The sequence below is a fragment of the Anticarsia gemmatalis genome, chromosome 11 (genome assembly GCF_050436995.1).
Source record: "Anticarsia gemmatalis isolate Benzon Research Colony breed Stoneville strain chromosome 11, ilAntGemm2 primary, whole genome shotgun sequence".
NCBI classification, from domain to species: domain Eukaryota; kingdom Metazoa; phylum Arthropoda; class Insecta; order Lepidoptera; family Erebidae; genus Anticarsia; species Anticarsia gemmatalis.
The window spans coordinates 4,735,252-4,759,653 of record NC_134755.1 but is presented as its reverse complement, the minus strand read 5'-3'; the positions used below and the strand labels follow the sequence as shown (position 1 = coordinate 4,759,653).

The window sequence follows — 24,402 nt, the reverse complement described above, 5'->3', positions numbered from 1 at the left end:
AATGCTATTATACATTGTTGCACATGTCGTTTCTTGAGTAACTAATAGTAAGCTACCAGTTTGTAAATTTGTATTATCGGTCTGATATATTCAATTATAAGTATTACCTATGAGTAACGATCGAACGAAGAATGGACTGAGGTTCTTCAGTCATAATCTAATCCTTAACAAATCGTTTGAATAGATATTCTCATATAATTTAACAAAGTTATTGCTTGATTGCGCTTACTATTACCCTACAATTTTCTCTCATCTACCTACTAGTTATTAAGAAGTTCATAGTTTACTTTGACAAGTAACATTTTATGCGAAATCTGAAAAGAAATTCTCTCTTTCTGAATGAACTACACTTTACCGTTATCGAATGTTGAGAATTACGTTACTGATCTACATAAGCTTTCTTTCATCATTACCAAGAATAAAGGCACCAACGCCTACTACTAATTCAAAGCTACATGTACTACGAATGGGTTCAGTATGATTGGCCAACATCGTGAACTCGTGACCTTTCGATCGTAAATCCACGCCCTATCTCTCCCAGCACCGTTCTGTCGCTTTAATGTAAATATCTTAAAGACATTTTAAGTGATTTCGCTCGATATGCACGATTTAGGAATTGTTTCCTAAAAGTTCAGGGATTTATAACCACAGGTTATAGGAACGTTTAGATTACTAAAGATCTAGTGTTTCGACTATAAATCAGATTAGCGTATTGATTAAGTATGTGAACGAGCCAAGGGAAATTTGTAAGGATTTTAGTTGTGTTCTTTGATCTCTGCCTACCCCTATGGGAGAAGGGCGTGTTAATGTAAATATCCCATACCTTGTTAAAGAAAGAACTTTATGTCCAACTAATGTCAATGATTTTTAGATTTAGATTGAACAGTGAATACTCAGCATTTGAATATACAACTCTCTATAACTCTTCTCTCAACTTAGATATCGATTCTCAACTACGCGATTAGATAAAGCGTACAACTGTAGTTAAACAATTCAAGAGCCATAACTTCTTATTATTTAATCTGTACTATAACTCAGATGCGGAATAAATCCGACTGCCTACAACTTTGTATCTGTAAAGGCTCATTGAAGTCTAAAACATTCTTATTAGAATGAAATATGCGAGGGAACGACGGTAATAGTAATGTAGGTTACTACAGTCTGCAACAATGTAGCGCATAGAAACAGGATCAAAATCGCAAATTGAATTCCTAAGCTTGTGTATTGTGGGACTTCAGATAATTGTTCTTGATTTAAACTAGTTCATCTTTCTCTTCGTTATTCTGTTTTAATTAAATAGATCAATATTGATCGCAAGTTCCACGGCTTAAAAGCAAGTGACGGATTACCTATCTGAGAGCAATGAAAAGCTGTTAAAATTCTACCTGATAAGCTAACTAGTACTTACTAATTAATAAGTAATGGATTATTTCCAAAGCAATTCATGCTACTATATAAAATAGGTAAAATGCGTGTTCGCGTTAGTTCCCGCATCCTATTACATATTAAACATGCAACACGAGAGTTTAAAAGTTATGAATTCATGCTACTATGGTATTCTTTTGTCGGTTACTAAGATGAATATTTACTGTTTAGATTATTATCTTCCCCTTAGAAAAAGCAGTCTAGTAGCAGTCTCCTTGTATTGGTTCTCTTGTCTGCCGAAAAAGTACTTGATGTATATATTACGTTAAAAGTCTGTCCGTAAAGAAAACTAAACAAATAACATTTCACTATTGTTTACTATAATGCAAAACGGTTTCAATAAACTTGGAATCATGGGTAAACGAACTCATTACAGTAGCAACAGTATATTGGCATATTGCCAACCACCACTACTAGTGTTTACTTTAGATGAACAAGAAATATGAATCTATTCATGAATAAGACAAAGTGCTGGAGAATTTGTTTGAATATCAATGTGAAGGTGAAGATTTCGTTTGCATTTTACTTAAGTAAATAAATTGATGTCTACTTAAGTAACTAACTATTGTAAACCTTTGATACTCGTTTTGTTTATTGTCAACGGTAGTGTTTGATGCGTTATTGTCTGAACAATTGTAATTAGACTGCCTCCGTGCCACAGTGGTTCAGGTCACCAGGCTGCTACCATTGCGTCGGAAGGTCGTGGGTTCAATTCCCACACGGGACAATGATTTGTGCGATCCACAAATAATTGTTTCGGGTCTGGTTGTACTTTGTGTCCGTTGTTTGTACGTTTGTAAAAGTCCCCGCGACACAAGAGCAATTCTTAGTGCAGTAGTTGTTTTAAAAAAATAGTGTTATTAAGAGAACATGCTTAAGTCACGTCTCAATATGTAACTCCACTGCACATTTAAACATCATTAAACCATAGTTTTTATAACTTTAGCTCTATATTTACTCCACATTTCGGGGAATACAGAATCCTCGTAAAACTACCTGTGTGGTCTTTAATGATAGACCTCAATCATTTCATGATGTCATATCTGCGTAGGTACATGTCATTATACATCAAGATCTACGGGAGTGGCTCTCGGCGGTAGTTTTGTCCATCGATTGCGATATTATATTGCAATTTTCTCGGACATTTCGCACAAATTATTTCAGTATGCACGGTCACGCACTTCCCTTTTGTACCGATTGCGAAGTTCAAAGGCACCGGCTTTACAATTTTATTGTTGACACGTTGTCTTTTAACACTAACTTATGCTATTCATTACACAAGGTTGTGTTATTGTTCATCAATTCGCTTTTACAATCAGACGTGGTGTTAAGTGGTCATGCTCTTATTGTTTGGGTAAAGTTTCACTGATAGGACAATTGGTACGACAGTATCACGTATCTTTTTGTCGATATTTCTATACAATTACAACATTTCATGCGCTACCTTTTATTGCTGCCCTCTAGAAACTAAAGTAAGGTCTCAAGAACTATTTGCTTGGGTTTTAAAACTGCACATTGATATAACGAAAAGCCTTCGTCGAAGACCTGCTATCTACTTAGCAGTGTTGCTTATATTGCATCAATTTTATTGTTGAAAGGAGTTAACTAACAGCTTAGCGTAGACTGTTAGTCAACAACATAGAGAGACATCGTAATGCCAATATACCCGACTTGATGTCCATAAAATACGTTTTCTCGACAACCGTCTGGGTGCCACAAACATCGTAATCCTGAGAATGTTCTAAACCAATGAAATTTTAACGATCCACACATCTAATAGTAATAAAATATACACGCGACTGAAATGATTGCGTATAATATTCGAGCGTTTGACATAAATAAGTAATTAAACTAACCTCGTCGTACTAAGTTTGAGAAGACTTTTATGTTACTGGTATAGAATTATAATCGTGTAGAACATAGCTATAATGTTTATTACTATTTTATTGCTGATCACGTATAAAGTACTGTTGTTTTAGAATGTAGTTAAACACAGTACTGTTTGTCCATATTTTGTTGAAAGTTACGTAGACAATAATTTTGCTATATAATTTAGATACGAAGTTATGATCATAACTTTTTGAAATATGGATTAAAAGAGTAAAAAAGCTCAAATCCTTGACGTTGTACGAGTCGTGTTGTAGCAGTTACATACAAACCTTTATTTGCAGATTTGGAGAAAACCAGCTGCATGGTAAAAGTAAGCAAGTAAGTTTTGCAGGCAATCCTTTTAAAACTCATACATAATCATTTCATATAGTAATTGAGGATAATTCGTGGTTTCATTAATTGACTCTATTCAACTTTCACCGATCATTTTAGTATGTGTCTGCAAAATGTTTGCCATCAATTTGCGTACTCCATATGTTTTGAGGTGTGCAAATACACAGATTCGATACAAGCGTTAGTGGGTTATACAAACTTACAGGTAGTTGAACTCTTGAACAAATGTTGTTTGGAAAAACATCCGAATATGATAGAATACTGGTATTTTGTGACTAGTTAGTGTGTGAAAGGTGTGTAACAAAGAATATTTTCAAGGCACTATTTTCGTCTTCGAGGGCACGTGACAAGCGATAAGTGAGTTTACATGTGCGCGGCCTGATTTAAATGTTTTAAATTGAAAACTCGTGTTCAACGCCTTTTATTTGAACGGTCTCTAAAACTTAGTTGCTAAAGAAATCATACGTGTTGATTTTCAATTATTTCTTTCGACATAACTACGCGATGTATATATATACGCGAATATTGTTATCTTAACAAAATTACTGTTATTTATTTATTTGAAACTCTAGTGTTTATAGTAAAGAACCTTTTCAGCTTTATTATATTGGTATAGATATTATATAGATATAAATCCGTTCCCAGAGTGTTCTTGTTACCGCATACTTCATTCGTTATAACAAGACGTACAACATAGTATAAACCTGGATTGTATAGTAAACCTAGTTTGCTCCCATTATAACTGTACCGACCGAGGTGGTGTAAAATCAAATAACTATGATACTTGACCACAAAACAAGCAATAATTTAAACTGTATTTGTTATTAGTCTAATAAATGGATACTGTTAGTCACGGGATCTGAAGTAAGTGTTGTTCTGTAACTTCAGAGATTGCCTTTCAAATACAGATTAAAATACATAATGTATAGTTTAAATTAGAGTATAGCATTAATAGAGCTGACACTCTGATAAATCATATGATTCCGGTACTTTTAAAGACATTAGAAACAATCCAGCAAATTCACAGTCCCGAAAAAAATATTTGTGTACGTCACATACATTTTACAAGGAATAGGAATCGAACCTGCGGGCCCCGAGTATAACCCGTGCATATTGTATCAGATATCATACGGTATCTCTGATATGATCGATCAAACACCTACAGTTAAGTGATAAACAGTGACTCCCACTTAAGAACTGTTTTGTTCATATCGGTTTAGGACACCGCTACTGCACTTGTTGTTGCGCGGGGGATGCAACATGGCAAGGGAGACAGTGGATTATTTGTGTGGGTTATAGTTATTTAAGTTGACAAAGAGGTCGAGAAAACATTGAACTACGACTGGCGGTCGCCCGTGATTTCGCCCGTTTGGACTTTAGTTTTCCTGCTTACAAAAAAAATTGAGCTGATCTTTCATATAAAAGCTTTTCCCCATTTTTACCCCCTTCAGAGGAGAATTTCTAAAAATCTCTTAGTGCTCCTCTACGCTTCCTAAGGAATCTTATCACCATATTTCAACTTTCCGCGCTCAGTTTGGCTGTGGGTTGTTTATCAGTCAGTCAGATACTCAGTAACGGAAGACTTTTATATATATGTATGTATTGATTGATTACTGTATTATCTGTTTTCCTAAGCATGTTGATAGCTCATTTTTAAAGTACTGCCAACTGAAATGTGCGAGCACAGCTTATTGCTTCTGTTGATAATATCGCGTATGACATTACTGATACATACATCTAATTTGCATATCAAGGTTCCTCAATCAGCTTGTCACTTCCATAGTGTACTTATGCAGCTCACTTAGCTTCTGTTGATATAATAAAAGATAAAATTGTCAGTGATAACAGTTTGTTACCATTGGACAGTAAGGTCTTAAGATATACTGGCGTTACTTCAATGATTCATATTCAAACAAAAGTAAGGCACTCAAAAAGCAAACCAACTTTCATTTTTGCAACAGTTCACACCGACCGAAGATGTTCAACAAATTACTTATGAAAGTTGATCTTTAGACAAATACTCAGTTGTTTGTAACCTAGTTTTACATCACTCACATCACCATAAATCTAGATTACAGCATCCGTGACATAACCCAGGTCATCTTATTTTCGCGTGTAAAATTCGATACAGTCTATTTCAAAAGCAATATGTTTTGATTTACTGTATTTGTACGTGAGGAAGATACATATATTCCGCGTTCTCGAAAATTACTCGCTCGTGACAACGTGTTTCTTGTTCATTGTGATGTTTGATTTACTGTGATGGCTTTAAACTGTCGTTGCGTGAAGATTACCGTATGGGTCATATATCAATACAAAAGTGTCTGTTCGAATAGGACTTTTAAGATGACTCACTAAGAGCATCGGTGTGTAATGGGACAATACTCCTACGTTCGAATGTTACGCCAGCTCAGTGCACTATTAATTGAAAAAACAATTGAAGTAGAATCTTCAGTCACGCAGTTCGAGAAAACTTCTCCCTCCCTCTCCAGAAGAAAATGTAGTTGAACTGTAGCGCAGTACAGTCGGCTATCAATCAATCGAGCTTAACATTTAAAATGTTCTGAAAGACTAATTCGATCGGCGCTTATTAGGTTTTCATTCAATATTTGTCCACAAGGTTATCAATAGTCAGCGATGATTAATTTTGTATGATACCTTTATACTACGCGGCTTAAAGACCATAATCTTAATATGGTATCTCATGAGAGGAAGAACTAGAATAATCAAAGATTATTTAATAAAACGGGAATGAGAACCGACTAGTTGTTACTGAAGATTACTATAAATTCACAACAAATTGCTTAGATCGCTGTAGGCTGATAAAACAAACTTAATTAGCAACTTTCTCAGTGACAAATATCTTCTTTCAAAGGCTTCCTGGTTTCATGTTTCATTTCTTCATATCTGTGGTAGTATAAATAGCACGTACTTAATGAAAAGGCTGAATGGGCAGAGAATTCCGGGGAACTAACCTCCCTCGCAACGCCTCTGCAATTCATAGTCCTGTGTTCAAGAGCTGTGCGTGACTCATTTATTTGATTTATATTATGTGTGTAACTGTGTACCGTAGAGCTGGGTTATAGTAGCTACGATCGTAAATTATGTGCTTAGATCTAATTTAAAAAGAGTACTTTTACTGCATACATATAATTTTCATTAAGATCAGTCTATTACTTCTAGCTACGCTATTATGAATAGATAGATAATCATTTCAGCGGTTTAATCGTGAAAGCTTAAAAAGCTAACCGATAGATTTTCGCAATTATAATATTGCTTTGGATTACAGTATGGCACCACAAAATATGAGTAATTCTAAGGATAGTTGGAGAACATAACGAAGTGCAATAAATTTTTCCGCCTATTTTTTTTTTTAATTTTAAAACGCTTAATTAATACACAAATAGAGCAATCAAGTCGTATCAACTGTTATAAATCTATTTTCTCTTTTACGGTCACAAATTTACGAAGTTTATTGATTATTGAAGTGAAAACAACAATTAACTGTGACTTTCTTAATTACTCTTAAAACAATTACCTACGAAAACGGCTCTTGTATGCAAAATAATTCTGTAATTCAACGTAATGTAGGTGATTTATACTGCGTGGGTTCAAAAGGTCAAGTATGTGATCAAACTGAATAACCCCTTTTAGCCTTTAGGCACTGATACAAACTACAAACAGCCTCTCCCGCCAAACTGTCTAACCGCGTGGCCTTTAAACATGCGCTTGTAAAATATTACCAAAGCAAATACAAACGTAGCGAACCGTATCCATAACTGTGTCATACGCTGATCTCTGATCTTTAATATTACCGCCAATATCCATTCACACACCTGTTTTCAAATATTGAATAACTTACGAACTTAAAATACACCGATAAGCCTATTATAAGATAAGCCCGATACATAAACTATGCAGATAATCAAATGAATTGTGGTGTTAGTGCCATTTAATTACAGTATACCAGGCCGGTTGCATGAATGCAAAAACGCAATAGCATTTCAATATGCCGGTTACCATAAGCGTTCGTTTATTCCGTAATAGGAATAAACATTACATACATTAGTCATGGTGATATATGCCGCGTAAGAATCGTTTCGCTTTCAGAATCACGAGTTTTGCTCTCGAAACGACGGTAAAGGCGCATTATGTATAGGCCAACAGGCCAACACACTTCGCCGCTTGTGAATTAGACTGTAAATATGTAAACAAATGCGCGCGAATGAAAAACAACGTAGTAAATTAGTCTTTCGTCGGCCTCTTTTCACTACAGTTATCGTTAAAGATAGACGAAAATAATTCTCAATGTACTAAAGAGAAATAGATTTCTAATCAGTATGCCGTGTCCATACGTCTTGTTTGTACTTCTCATTTTATCAATAAAATAAATCACACGCAAGGCTCGCTATGCAAAGAGACCGCGAAACTTTTTATTATGCCAGTTGTAAAGGCTATAACCATACAATACATTGTGATGCGCTAATCTGTTTGACACAGCCCCGAGCGTTGTCTCTCGGATTTGTAGACTGAACCCGACAATAAATTAAAATGACTTCAAAGTGTATAACGATAGTTGAAAATAGATTCAAAATCAATAGTTATAAAGTTGAAATTGGAATGAGTAAAAGTTAATAGATGCGTCGTCGATATACTCATGCGGTGTTCCGTTAGCCGCTCACCTGCGCCCGCGCTTCTCTAGTTATGCTAATGGTTGAACGCGGCTCGCTCTCAGTACTAAGTACTGAGAACCATGGAAATAAGTTCACTAGAAGATTTAACTGTCTTATTCCCTTGTATGTAGATGTGTACTCGCAATATTTTCCTACCAAAACGGTTCTTACACTCCAAATTGAAGTCTAGTATCATTACGCAGTTATACGTATTCAAATGAGGCAGTCGTTTGGATAAGAATTTAGCTCAGTGCAGTATATTGTCGGAGTATAGTGATAACAGTTTGAATTTTCAATAGATTTGAGGATAATATTGAAATTATTAAAACGTGTAGAAACTGGGCTTATTAGATGATGTTCCATATCTACGTGCATTTATGTCGGGGTATGGAAATATTCTGTTCTGTGAACGAGACCGTGGGTGGACGCGAAACTTTAAAGGAAATCGATTCCGCGGTACGTGTTTGAATCGAATTCTCGACACCGGGGTTAAGTGTGCGCGAATCGAATAAGATGTTCCCTGGTTTCATTTACGGTCTCGACGCGACCGGCGCGACTTTATTCGAATGTGACGTGGATACGAGAGCGTGAGTCATGCTTGGCAATTAAATTGTGCAATCTAAGTGTTGTGTTACATAAAATTGCAGTAAATTGCGCATTTTTTGTAATTCTGCACGTCATTCGTGTCTCATGTTTGACTTATATTTATTATTGTAGTATATCATAGCGTTACTAATAAATAATAGTAACGTGAGAGTTTTCTCTACATTTTCTTTATTATTAGCAGTCAAATAAAAGTGTTTTATTGCTTAGAAAACTAATCAGTGTCGTTACAAATTAATACTTGAACATGATTTATATGATACAATACAATTTCTTTACATTACTCTACAATAGTTCAAGAGAATAACAAACGAATCGTGAAATCACCTCAATGAAGCATGTAGAAATAAGTGACTACAACAAATATACCGTTAACAAGGCCTACACTGACGAAATATCACACATTGTTAACTTTACGAAAGCCTAACCAACCATCACAATAGTAAATTCCCAATAATTACTGTCAATTTTCTGTTTCATCACTACACAACAACAAATTGCGTTCGTAATGAACACTTAAAGATTGACAGTAGACTTCATTACGGAGCACAAAAGCCGACTATTGTAGACTAACAGAAGCTGTTGCAAGTACCCAACGTCTCAATGCGTCGATTCGGATTACTTCGTCGCTCATATCGAGTACATCGACTCGTAAAACGATCACTGCCACGATTCGATTTGTGACGTAACTTCACACTGTTCGAGATCTGCACTACTAAATCATCGTGTTACAAATTGTGCCGTTATTAATCATTGTTATTGAAGGTGTAACATGTGACAGCAATGTGTTAGTAAATAATAGAGTTTAGACGATTGTAGTAGAATATTTTGCTTTACGATATGAAACGCATTATATTATTAGGCTGATTTGTTTTGTGTTTACGCGATGCTTTACTCATGTGGAAGCCAGCTTCATATGTGACAAGTAAATGTGAGAGATCCAGCGTGCAGGACGTGATTAAAATATTGTTTTTTTTTTTCGTTAAATACCATGGTGTCCGGTCAAATCGATGAAGAGATGTACGCCGTTGAATACGTGCCTCCCCGTACCCGTGTAATAGCGTTCCGATCACAGCGAAAATCTATTAAGCTTGAAGGTTTCGACACTCCTCGTGTCTGTAGTGTCACAGAATATAGTAGTTCTATTTTTAGACTGTTTACTCTTTATTTACGGCCATCGATCAATGCAACAAAAACGTGACAGTTTGTATGAATACATTTACAATTTTTTAAGGAACCAATCCCACAGTCACGGTTGTCGTCCGTTCCAGTTTCCGCCACCCATTTTTCACTTTCCATTCGATGCTTTCGTCCGTAATTCGATTAGCGGTGTTATGTTTCGTGAACTGATATTTGTACCGTTTGGGCCGCTAGCTCACGAGCATTGAGCAAATTTCGTGGTTCGTGCATGCATTTCATAATGGGGAAATAGTTAGAATGCTTGGTGATCCGTAAGTTTTACACAAAAAGTGTTTCAATAATCGACGGAAACGGTAACCGACTTGATTTTGGAACGTGATGATGTCATGTCTCGGTGTGTCACAGAATGGTGGGAAAAAAAGAAAGGTGCGCCTTCGAAATCACCAATTTATGATTACTTAAAAGTTCAGTGCTCGATATCCCACCGCTTTATTGAGCATTCAATTTATCCGTTAATGCCGTTTTCAGTATTTATTAAAACCGCTGCAGATATATCTTGTAAATGTTTTTGCTTTACCAACTGGAAGCTATTAGCGATACCGGAGTTTTTATCGGTCGGTTTAACTATCTATTACGATGGTTTATATGTAGTGGGCGTGGTTAGTTTTTATTCGAGTCCAACGCCGGTTGCGCTAGATCATGTCGGGAATTCTTGCAAATGGTTTTCTAAGAAAACATTACTTAGTATCACAAAGTATGTTGATTTACAAGTCGCATTAGTTCATGTGTTTACTATTTTGTAGCGGTGATATGTCAAATGCGTTCGTTGCGTGGTTTTTCTGCGAAAGTTGCCAGAGTAAGGTTGTTTACGTTTAGTTTAGTATGCAAATAAGCTACGCATCACATGTTAACTTCTTCGTATGGTAATTTTATTTCAACTTTTGTAAGAGAATCGTAGATTTCTTTATCGAATGAAGTAACATTATGTACGCCTTATCCTTTCAACAACTCTATTGACCAAATTACCGTTAAACGTCAAGCTTTCATTGTCGGAAAATATCTTGTAACAATGTTGACCTAATTACCGTTCACAAAACACGATAGACTCATCTCAACGTCTAATCATTTATGTTCCTAGTTCATGAGCGAGACGTACCCAGCAGCCCTTCGGCTATGTCCGGCACCGGCAGGTAGTCGTCAATCATCGTGACTCGTTCGGGATGTCGTGTCGTGATCACGGCCCACCCAACCGGCGCGCGCATATAACTGTTACAACGGCCCGGCGCAAGCTATGAATAATCTTCATCTCCGCTCCCTATATATTTTTAATTATCTTTAAACTAATATCGTATGAATATGTATTATGTGAACTAGGAAGAAATAATGTCGTATATATTAAGTGTTACGTTGAGGGAAAATCAATACTTTCTATTTTATAGTTGTCAAGAATTAAATAAGCTGGTCCCATATATTGCATAATTTGCGATGGAATGCGAATAAACTTGAGGCATGAGTAGCACATTCATCTTCTTCGAACAACATTAACTCCTGGCGTCTTTCCGCAGTTGACACTTACACGTGCGTGGGAAGATAAGCAATTTGTGCTTTAACTTGCCAGGTTTTGCCCACGGCTTCACCGGTTTATCGCAGTTATCCCGTTGTCTGAATATCTGTTATGCATTGTCATGGATACAGTATTGATTTTTTAAACAGAAATATTTTACTATTCTTCTTTTCTTAACTATTGTTTGAAAGGCGGTCCTTTCAAATAATACTTAAGAAACATAAGTCATTCATATGCCATTCAATTTTAAAAGTTCTTAAACAAGACAACACTCTATAGAACTCTCAGATTATACGAGAGTAGTTATTTGAGCGTTGACATCATCGACTGTTAGAACTTACAAACCTCCAGACGAAGCTGATTATAGCAATTATCTCAAAATTTGTCGCAATATGCCTTTACCTAATATTTGTTCCCTTCTGGGAGAACAAAGCGCAAACCAGTGGGTACATAATTGCCTTACCTGTTTTACTTCGAATCACTTTAGTAATTGAGTACTGGTATAAAGGCAACGGCAGCGCGTAGGTTGCGACAGGTTGGTCTATAACCTGTAGGCAACAAAAGCAAATTTCCTTCTGCCAACTTTGGATCGACTAAACTTTGACAGACGGTTGCGCCCACGCTGATCTATTGAAAGCAAGACTTGCTATTACGGTCAAATGTTAGATCTAATCGTTTATATTCTTAATAAATCGAATAGAAATAAAAACTGTGCTAAGCTGAAGATGATGTAATAATTCATTAGATATCGAGTCTATTTACTCAAGTCTATTCTATAGTTATATCTTACGACCGACTTCGTAGTTCTTGCTTGGCTATAAATGTTAGATAGTATAGCTTTCAGTTCAAGCCAGACAGATGATTGTTATTAAGAACACTCGGTAAGAGAAAATGAAAGCTTGTAATCAAAGCCATCATGCAATCAAACGATAGCCATGTAGCTATCATTATTATCATTTCTATACAAATTGCAGGACGCTAATTTCATTATGATAATGGCAGTCGTCCATGCTCAATACCTGACCAGCCATGCCCAGTCTTTTACTGCACGCTGTTCCATGTCACTTGTGTCTTGGGGGGCTATCACGTATCTAAGTTGACAACTTTTTGAAATTCACTATGCTACATTGTTTTCTTCCTTAGAATATAGTGATTAACACGTTACGTCAAAGCAGAAATGTACTGAATAGTGACCATCAATTTGACGTACTCTAACTGTCAACTTAGATACGCGATAAGTCCGCAAATATTTTTTATATATCAAGAATATTGCTTGTTGATCTAGGACTTATTATATCTCGATTCATAATCTGTAACTTTATAAAGTATTATTTGAAAAGAAAGTTCGTAATCTTACTGCCTGGATCATTTAATGCTCAGTAATAAACGAGGAAGTTACTCAATCAAGCTGTACCAATGTAGGGATTTAGATGTGTCATAGATTAGCTAGGGATTAATTCTACAAGTATGTTAACTGCAGCGTTGCTTAATAAGTGGTACGTTTACGGTATTTAGAAGAACACATTAATTAAAATTGCGACGCGAAGTTTACTGCGGCATGTTGTATTCCGTTTGTTTCTCAATCCTATAACGTAAATGCGAAAGTGATTCTGACTGTTATAATTTCACGATTACACTACTGAATCGATGTATTTAAATTTGTCGAGATGAAAGTCATCATGTCGAATTAGAAAATTGTATTTTGCTTTAGAAAAAATACATAAAACAGGGCTTTCTATATTTTGAAGAGTATTCGTTAAAATAACATAAACAACGACAGATTAATGATTTTTGTTTAGAGACATATATTTTAGTGTAAAGCGCAAACTGTTAAATGTTTTAAGCTTCACACGGTACGTTTTTGGGGTTGTCACTGGGCATAGACGTGTCTATACGCCCCCTAGATCATTCTGTGTACACTAGTATTTACAGCTGGAGGCAAGTTTAGTAAATAATAATATACTGTTAGATACGTTTTTAAAAGTCCAAGTAAAAATTTTTAACGAAAAAAAATTTTCTCTACAGCTTTTCTGCATGAAGGAGATTTTAAGCTAATATTTTTATTAATAGTCTCAAGATTCGCCATAAAAATAGGAATATTGTTAACCATCAGTTGATAAACAGAGACACATCCGAAACATAGGCGTTAAGTGGAAAATCGTGTTTCTCATGCAATTATTAGTTGCACAGAACTTTAGCACGAACATTCAAGTAAATATTTCTGAGACTTCATTTATCAAAAGTATGTCGTACAGCTTAGTACATCGTTTCTCAATCTGTGGTCTGTAAACACAGGTTTTGTAGATATATACTTACACACTAATATTATAAATACGAAAGTATGTGCGTTACGCTTTTACGGACAAACTGCTGAACCGATTTTCATAAAATACAGCATGTGAATAGTAAAAGTCCCGGAATCAAATAGAGAAAACTTTTTCCTTAAAGTCAACCCCGTAAGGGCTAAACAAGGAATGAAAGATTATTTATATGGGAGAGTATAGCTACGCGAATCAGCTAGTCAAGCATAAAGCAATAATTGGAGGATTTTGTACGACGTTAATTGGCACTAAATTTTACTAGTTAATTTATTGTGCTTTTAGTTTAATCGGGAAAATATAACCTGTATCTAGGACAAGGGTGTACAATACACTAAAAGTAATTTATGAACACGATCTCCCATTTTAGTGGAAATACTAATATTATATTATAAATTTACATGACATTAATAACTGTTCGTATTTGATAATCATATGAATGCTAAATATTAAACTGCTATTTCTAGAATATGTAGTGCGATTTCCCATTCTCCCTACCAGCGTATCGTTGCTTTGCATTGTTTCCTTCATCTGTTTAGGTCTCCTACTGTTAAGCAAAGGCTTTTTTCCTTTCTTTTTAAATTACATTATCTTTTCGTTTACTAAAAATATTTTTTCGGTACGTTTGAATTATTCGGAACGAAGATGAGTCTTCGTAATGAAAATCTCTAGAGTTAATCGTGTCTATAGTCGATAGTGATGCATAATTTTTTTCTTGAGATTCTTCGATAGCAAAAATAATTGCAAACATTATGAAATCGAGAAAATATATACGCAGTCACCTTTTCTTTATTTTTCTTCTGTATTACAAAACTTTGGGAACCAGTCTCTTTCTGTATTTATATTTTCCTTCAACAGACAGACAGATTTAACACTCAGTGTATTAGACCGGTCAAGTGCCCTCGTTTCGTACAGTACGAAACGATTTGACGGATTTGTTCGTAATAAATTCATTATTTTATGACTACGACTGTTTGTGAGTTTATGTTCTATTAATTATGAGTTATTGGTGCTGTTCTAGTCGTGTGAAAACTTTATCTTCAAGATATGATAGTTGTAAAAATATGACTATAACAGTCAATTCTATGACATGTTTGTGGTGTGATATGATAATAGTTTTAAATGAAGCGATACATCGCTGTTAGGGATGGGACTGTAGCGTTGGGAAGATAGTGTCTACTGTCTCAATACCTGTATGATGAAGTCATATGTATAGTCATTACATTTAGAATATTTACCGAGATTAAAATGTCCTACCATTCATTTGTTTTCATGAATTAATTTACATACAAGTGTATCATTAAAAATAATGGGTTTATAGAAAAGATTACAATTCTTACTTAGAATCTGTTTAGAATTATTTCACGTAAACACATCTATATCATCATTAATTGTTCTATTTTACTGCAGTCATCTTAACAGAATCTATTCATAATAACATACAATTCTAGTATTTGTTTACCATAACTATTGTGTTCTGTTATTTATAAATCAAATACAAATGCTTTTGAATAACTGACTGTGAAATTCACTGAATAGCAATTATAAAATCAACAATTAAGACAATGAAGGCATTCAATTTTATTGTCCTATTGAAGACCACACGGGGTTTTATCTTTAAAAATAAATATTAAAATAGCTCACGTGTTAATTCCAGGCTATAATTATGTTTTAAGATTAGACTTAACCAGGGACAGGTTTAATAAATTTTAGTTGGCGTTCCCAAGATAATTTCGTTATTTATTTATAACCATAATTACTATATATATAACACTCCATGTTGCATATTTAGTCGATGACTTAGTTTTGCTGAAGAATTTATATCGTTCATTTTCATTCTGTGCGTTGCTGTTGCATTGCACGGAATAAAAAAAAAAACATGAAATTTCTCCTTGTTGGAAATGCTTCATCCGCCGTTTCCCATCCGGGCTGAGCGGGGACTCTCAGCGGTCGAGCTAGACTTATCGTCTAAAACAACTTGACTGTAACTTCAAAGTGCTTGTGTAGAACTACTTAAGGCTTTAAATTAAAACTCCCTGGCAGTACATCGCATAATATAACCGACATCACTGCTCTGTAACTAGTATATTGTATCGAGTATATTTCTAGTATTTATGAAGGAAGTCAATAAAGCTGTCACTTCCATCCACATAATTTATCACCGTCGAAATTGCATCACACACGTACTATGCTCTAATTTGGTTTACATAATTTTATAGGAAGTTGCCATAAAACTATAAACGAATTGGCTAATTTGACATACCGTGCTATCATTCACAAGGCCGCATTCTGAACTAATTAGTCAATACTACACTCATTGTACTCTCATGATGTAGGCCGTTGTATTCATCACATCTATTCATAAATAACTGGCATAGTTTTAATGTTTACAAATAATATAGTAAGTGGTTCAACAATGCTTTTATTTTTATATGTAAATTGCCATATTGTATCGAGTTCGCTCCCCCCGTTTGCTAAACGCAAGTTGATTCGTATAAAATATTCTTGTCGTGTTTCGCGATGGATTTACATTTTAAATTTGTATTGATGTGTGTTGTTTTTGACAGTTTACGCGGTATTTTTATGTGGCTTTGGGTGTGGTCGTTTGAAGTGAAAAATATTTTTAGATTGCATTAAAATCTGTACACAAGTGACGTCATTACAGTGCTAAAATTTGTAAGTAACTCTGTTACGGTCATTGGCCCTTATTCAAATTTTAATATCTTTATAATTATTTAGAGGATCAACCTTTGTTATTCACTTTTATGCGTTCACGTTGTTTATATTTTAGGAAATAAATAAACGATCTTTAATCGCCATCCGCCTATGACACCGTGTCGCAATCAATTTGAAATGCAAAAAAAGATTTACTCGTCAACCGCGCACTCGAGTCAACACGACGCGCCTCGCTGTGCCATTGACCCACTACAGGTTTTACGCGCATAACGGTCCGGCACACTTTATCTTTTATTGATTATAAAACTAATGATCAAACTATACATGCTGTGTGTATTTTTAATTTTCCTACAGTTGCATAATCAGTAAAAACGGCACTTAATTGGTGTCTTTTATACCAAAGTTCGGGTTAAAAATAGTCGTTTAATGACTTAACATAAGGCATCGACGATTCTGATTAATTAAATATAATTAATAACATTTTAAAAGGTATAAGTTATAATATTTTTATTTATTGTGATGTTTAAGACATGTCAATAGAACTTAATAATGATTTATTTAATGTGGTTGGGATGTGAAATGTTTATCAAAATTCATGCGTTACACACGGGTACCAAAGTGTATTATAAAAAAAAAATTAGGAAAAACAAAATACTCTGTAATTTTACGCTACTTGTCTAATGAAAAGTGAAGGTTATTTTCTAGAACTTATTTAGGAACTCACTGAAAAAACAAAACCTGAAAATGATTTAAATATAAAATAGCTGATGAAAACCAAGTCAAAGTAATCCAATTGTGGAGTCCCTTAACATTATTATTGTTAAAGATATCGTGCCCATTAAGCCAATAATTGATAAATAAAACATTTAAATAAGTGAAATCTACGTAAATAATGCTTAATTGTTACCATATAAGATACCCTTTCATATTATTTGCGTCATTCGGGACGGTAGCAATAAACACGAATATGGCTTTCAATCGGAAAATCTCATTCTGTTGGTAACGATATCGCCATATAATATTTATAACGATAATAAACACCATATTTGTATTAATTGCGCGTTGGTGTGACTGACGTCCATTTTTAGATAAATCAGTTAATAGATTTTCTATGTGTGATTGATTATTTTAGATGTATTGACTGCAGTTTAAGTATAAATTATTAGCATAGATATAATATTATACTAGGCTTAATACGTATTTATCAGATTTATTAATATTTTTATTATATTTTGTGAAATATGTAAGTTAAAGATATTCTATACATATTATTATATTCGTTTTGATAACGTAACCTCTTTACCCATACTTACTGACCATACCATATATACTGACATATGAACACGTTTCTGTCACTGTTTACACTGAAGGTTAAAAGTTGTATGCATATTAGGAATAATACAGTACATTTATTCTATAGATGAGCGAATATATTAGATAAAGATGATAAGATAACAGCAAAATATACAAGATATTAAATCAGATAGCAAAGTATTTGAGTGTCTAACAATCTATCACAAAACCAGTACGAAAGAATTAAACGCGCTCTGCCGAAACCGGTCTCAAATATGATACATTAGAATTTGATTTCTTACATGTTTAGTTAGAGGTAAAAGTCTTGATAGCTGTTCTTGCTGTTTTAAATTATCATGGTGCTCATTATTTTTGTAAAATCGGTATTTATTTCAATATAATACTACCAAATATATTTACCAAATGTTTGATTATTATAAAATGACTGTTAGTAGTAACCGCACTTGTCGGGAACTATGCGATTCGCTATCACTATCGACTATCGACCGCGGACTAGCTGTAAATTAGCGCCTCTAGCGAAAGCCGCAGGAACTATTGTGTAGTACATTTTAAATGTCAAAATCTCGTTACTACTACATTCTACTATCTCGTTACTAAGACCGACTGACGAGAATCGAAATGAATTATGAGAAGTCATTTTCTATCTAAAAACGCCTCTTAAAATATGGACAATGTAAGATAATTACATATTATTGAAATACTTAATACGCTGATATTACAAACTATTCATAATATCAATAGCCGTATTAATCCAAACTTTCGTATTACATCACTAAAATATTGTAACTATTCCTTTAATACATGTACTAGTAAAGTGTGTGTCTCATGTTTCGTGAACAGTTAAGTATTAATATTGTATAATGTATCATGTTGCTTATTCAAATGAAGTCCCGCATTCACTTGTACGGGTTATGTTAATGTCTTGTATTTAATTAAGTATTCTTACTACTCTTGTTTACGGCTTTTGGGATAGTATTTAGTTCGTTTTATTATTTAAAATATTAGCGAGAGTTTAATATGTTGATATTTTTATTTGCATCAGTGATCAGAAGTTCATGATAGTGGGTATCTAACTAACAAACAAGGTAGTAACTGAAATTTTATAAAAATATATGAGTGTTGTCCTTTTAGGATTGATAAATGTTGCAATATTTGGCTTTCATCCTGCTAATACGCCTCTAAAAAAACTTTTTTTATTAACCTAACTTATACCGAAAATTTAAATATCATCATAATCGTACGTGTAGCTGACGGTTTTTAATAGAATATTCTTTGATTTGATTGTTTATTTAAATAGATTATTGTGTTTACATCCTGAAGTATATATTAAATGCGCGATTCATAGATAAAACGACTACTAAAAGTTGACAAGAAATGTTCTGCCTACTCTTCAATGCACAGTTATTCTATTATATTTACCGTTAAATGGTAAAACAAACAGTGGCTCAAGCGCACTTCGCTTCTTCACGCAGTCTTTGTTTTCTAAGTAATTCTCACTTTTGTCGCAATCTGTATACTGAATGTACCCCAGCCAGTTGCGTAGCCGGGAAACCTGACCACGACAATCGCACCCACATCACACCAAAACGCCTTAACAACCACCTTATGACAATCAAAATCCCACTTTACGTCCCCTATATAGCGTCTATTTTCCATTGACACATTAACCTTTGATATCTCGATCACGTGTACACAAAATTGCATGTTATTACAAAGCACGAAGACCTATTTTTAAACGTAGATGTTCACAGTTGATAATAGAACTGTGAGAAAGAGACGCTCTAAAAACTGCAGATTTATACTACAATGTATAGGAAAAATCTTGGTATGTAATAACAGTCCACTAAGTAAGGTCGCTGTATGAAAATTAAAACCTTTAGAACGGCCATTGTTATCGATTATCAGGAAACGTAATACGGGGATAAGAATTTTTCTCTTGTGAAATGCCTTTTTGTTGTTTATTGTTCATCGATAAGGATTTGTTCTGTGGAGTATAAAAAGTACGGCGCTCGGTTGGTATTTATGCTTTTGTTTTTACTGAAATACGAGACTGCATTGTAGTGCTTTCTCTAGAAGTAGTTTAAAGTCTCGATAGAAACGATAAATGGACAGTGTTGTTGTAAATAATTGCGTACTGGAGATAAAAACAGCCTTTCTTCTGGAGCAGTTATCTTAAAACCCAGCTACGTATTTTAATTATTGGTGCACACTAGCAAAACTGTAGCGCGATTCTCTACAGTCGGTACTGTCGAGTATCGAAAGTTTGACATTTAAAATGTTCTGCCAAAAAAGTTCCTACGACGAGGTGCTAATCAGATTTTCACACAAGATATCTGGATAGCTAGCCGGTTGTCAAAAGTCGATAGTCGAGAAACGAGCTACATATTATTATGTGAAAATCTCATGTCTCCAAATATCAAATAAATATAAAAATCCGCTAACTTCTTGTTTTTATACTTAAAACGATGTAATAAATTTGGGCATACGTATTGTCTTATAACATAGGGTTACGAAACCAATTTCGTCATCCAAAAGAACTCCTATCCATACTTATATGAACTACAAAAGTTAAACGTAGCAATATATCTTACACAATTTCCTCTTGAAGAAAAATTACATACGTTCACAAATAGCCTACACCATCTATCTCAGCAGTCACTTAAGAGCTTGTGCTATATTCAATTCACATGTAATTAATGACAGCATGATGTATATTGCAAAAGTATTTAATGTAACATCTTTAAACCATTAACACGTCTATCTTTAAGATAAATATCTGCAAGTAATATACCACCATCGTTAGTACACTTTTACGTAACACTGCTTTTATAATTAAATGGACAAATCTTTGTGTGATGAACACGAGTATTTGTTTTGAGCCTGGTTGTCAAATTATCTATATGAGTATATATTTAGAAGTATATAAGTATGTTTATAAGTTATTTGATTACCATAGGACAGGCTTTGCTTAGTTTGGAATTAAATGACCGTGTGTGAGATGTCATTTTTTTTTTATTATTATTATACTATAATACACCTCTGTCCACCTGAAGGTTTATTATGAGGTGTATCAAATACACCTCGTTACGCCATAAACAATGTTAGCCCCATGTGAAAGGGGCGAGCCTATTGGAATTCCGAGCACGTTACTACTATTGTATATCTTCTTATTTATAAAAATGAATCGCCAAATGTGTTGCTAATCGCAAATCTCGAGAACTGCTCAACCAATCTGGGTAATTCTTTTTAACATATTTTATGAATAGCACAGAAGTAAAAGATAGTAAGAAAGTAGGTACGAAGATAGTAGAGTAAAAAAGAACAATTTGTTTGAGCGAAGCCGCTAGTTATCTAAAATAAATGAGAAAAAGACCAATAGCACTATGTTCGACCTGCGAATCGAGCCTGGGACCTTGTGGTCAGCAATCGGATACACAACCAACCGCGCCACAGATATGATAGCAGTTATAATTATTAGTAACATTGATTTATCGATCGTTATTATAAAGACCTAGAACAAAGGATAATATCGGGTCTAATGGAAGCTAAATAAATAGCTAAGTTAAATTCCGTGCTGGATGTTAAAGTGAAAACAATTAAAATGAAAGATAAAGAATATTAAAAGGCACGCCGCTAGAAATAGCAATAAAATATAAATCGATAAACATTATCTATTACTTTCTCATGATTTTTCAAAGTTTGTTTGTTTATAAATATTACTAGCTTCTGCCTGTGGCTTCGTTCATGTGAAAAGATTTCCCGAAGTTAGCAGTAGTAAGTAAAGTATTCGATGTTAATTCAAGTAACAAAATAAATTTTGAATTTTTTTTTTGGGAAATAATTACATGCATACTTACAGTAATACATACATCCATAACCTCAAACTTTCGCATTTATTATATTAGCAGAATTGTCTAGAGTCTCGACGGTTGTCAGCGAAATATTTATATGTTGACTGCACATATTCGGCAGGCGTGATATTTACTACAACACTCGTAAATCGCTCGATCGAAAAGCTTGGTAGGAGTACACAACATAATAGACATTAATTATTACTATATTCTCTCTATACCTACGCATTCAAAACCATGTATTATTATTCAAACATGATAATCACACGCGTATCTTCATGATATTACCAAAGATATTCAATTCGTACACCCAAAAGCCAACATTGAATACATAAAGGTTAAAATTTAAATGAAAAATACATAACATAGATGTAAATTAATTTTACAAAGTTTCAAGCTGAGAGTTGTACCATCAAAATTACGAAGACGAATAAAACGTAATGTATGATTGACATTTACATGCCTAGAATACCGAATACAAGCTAAGCAATGTAATTACGGTCGTTTAAGATTTTGGTTCATCAACACCATGTTGTTATCTGTTTACCATTGCTAATTAAATTGTAGGCTTCACTGACCTTTTAGGATAAATTCTAAATCGAGATGGTCGGTTAAATCGGTCAAGTAGTTTTGTGTACTCGAATGTGAAGTGAAGAAAATGATGCGTGAAGAAAATAATTAATTATACTGTCAATTCTTTTCATGGCCATTGGTTTGGAATTTAATTACATTTTAAACATTTTATTTTGACCAAACCTTTTGGAGATATTGTCAGTGTCATGACAAGATGACGTATGGATGTGAACGAGGCAAGGGAAGTTTGTAACAAGTGACGTTCTTTGGACTCTTCTTACCCCTGTAGGAAAAGGCATGATATTACGTATACATGTATGTTTGTATATAATTATAAGTATGTGAATTATGCCCTCGAAAATCCTAATTCAAATTAAAATTACTGTGTATTTCATAAATAAATGTCACCAAGAATGTTTTAGAAATTTTAATCTATGTTTGCTCTTAATTCAGCGTTCTGCTGTACAGTTATAGTAACAACGAAGGCACGAACCACCGTCACGTCAAACATTCATCAACGCCAACTTAATTTCTTCCTGCTTCGAGTTTTATTAACGGCGTGGAATTAAGAGAATTTGTTTGATACTTTAACATCTCTCTTGAGAATATGAGGCTAGGATTATTTCCGCAATTAAACACGTTGATAGACGGTTGAGGTGGCAGCTAAATCATGCTGAACATTATGTTTACTTTGCACTAGTTGTAATTGCAACATTGAAAGTTGTGCTTTTGAAATTTAAGTTTTCGTTTAAGTTTACGAATCAAAGAGTCCGGTGACATTAGGACTTTAAGACGTAACTTAACTTACGGCTTAATTACAATAATACACATGTTTATTTAACCAGTTATAGGTAGATTAATTGTTTGGTAAAATAAATAAAATTAATTACAATATTTATAGTATTCGACTACATCTTCTGGACACTTCCATCTCTGTCTTAAAAAAATATATATTTTGGAACTGGTTTCATTCGGTACTAAAATTTGGAATCTAATCAGAAGCACGGAAAATTCAAGGTTTGAATAGTCAATGTAAACTTACCAATTTGATTTTTCGTCTTAGTCGGAACAAACTAAATAGCAGCTAAAGGTTAAGACTAGCGAATCAAAATTTTCGTGCAGTAGCCACTGACACTAATGCAATTGGTTACGTTGATCAACGGAGTACAGTTATGAGTCATTGATCACTGATAGAAATAATCGTGGATTTATAGACAGTGAATAACGAGTGTAGGTACACGATAGAACACGATTCAATGATGACATTGGGAAGGCTATCTGATTGTGAAGGGCTCAAATCGTCTAACGAGTAATAAATATTGGAATCTTGTAGGTGTCTGCAATACACATATCGCGACATTGTGGAATAAACTAATGTTATAGCTATTGATAGTGATAGTCTAATAATAATTATTTATCATTTTTTATTCAAATAAATATAAATTTATCAGTCAATGAAAAAGCACCTTAAGCGAAGAAACAACTGAATTTGAATGTGTAGGGGTCAAAGAAGATGCTTACACAAAAACAGAATGTTTACAAAATATGTACTTTAAAGAGGATGTCCGAAGGGCTGGTGAGGACTGGTGGATTCCGGTGAAGACGGGTGGTCCTGAACCAGTCATTGTGGCGCCCAATACGGAAGGCCTTTGTCCAGCAGTGAACGTCTCCTGGCTGATATGTTGATAATGATAGGATGAACCTCCCTTCTATAATCTTTTCTAAGATTATTAAACAACCGCAAAGATATTTATTCTACTGTACTCAAAATCTGAGAAACCGTTTCGTATAATTGTTGACAATAGTTCGTTAGTCACGTAATTGCGATTACTAACACACGAGCCACCTATTTTGCGGTAACGTTGCAATATGCAATTTGTGCACGTTTTAGGTTAAGATATTATCTCGTCTTGGTGTTTTTAGAATAACTTTATCTTTGTCTGAAGATGGTATAATGAGGTGTCTCATTATATGAATTATATATTATGAATTTCGATTCGGTAGTTCGCTAGCTCGATTCTCTACAACTATCGACTACCGAC

At 34.2% G+C, this 24,402-nt stretch overlaps 1 protein-coding gene across 5 annotated transcripts in view; it reads left to right on the top strand.

Moving 5' to 3' along the window:
* Cad99C (cadherin 99C) overlaps positions 1–24,402 on the top strand; it is a 163,345-nt gene that overhangs the window by 41,935 nt on the left and 97,008 nt on the right. Inside the window, exon 2 of one of the 5 annotated variants that reach the window (XM_076119701.1) lies at positions 3,597–3,633. The exons of the other annotated variants lie outside the window; for them this stretch is intronic. The gene's annotated coding sequence lies outside the window, so the exon portion shown is untranslated. The remainder of the gene's footprint in view (positions 1–3,596; positions 3,634–24,402) is intronic. 5 annotated transcript variants of the gene reach the window in all.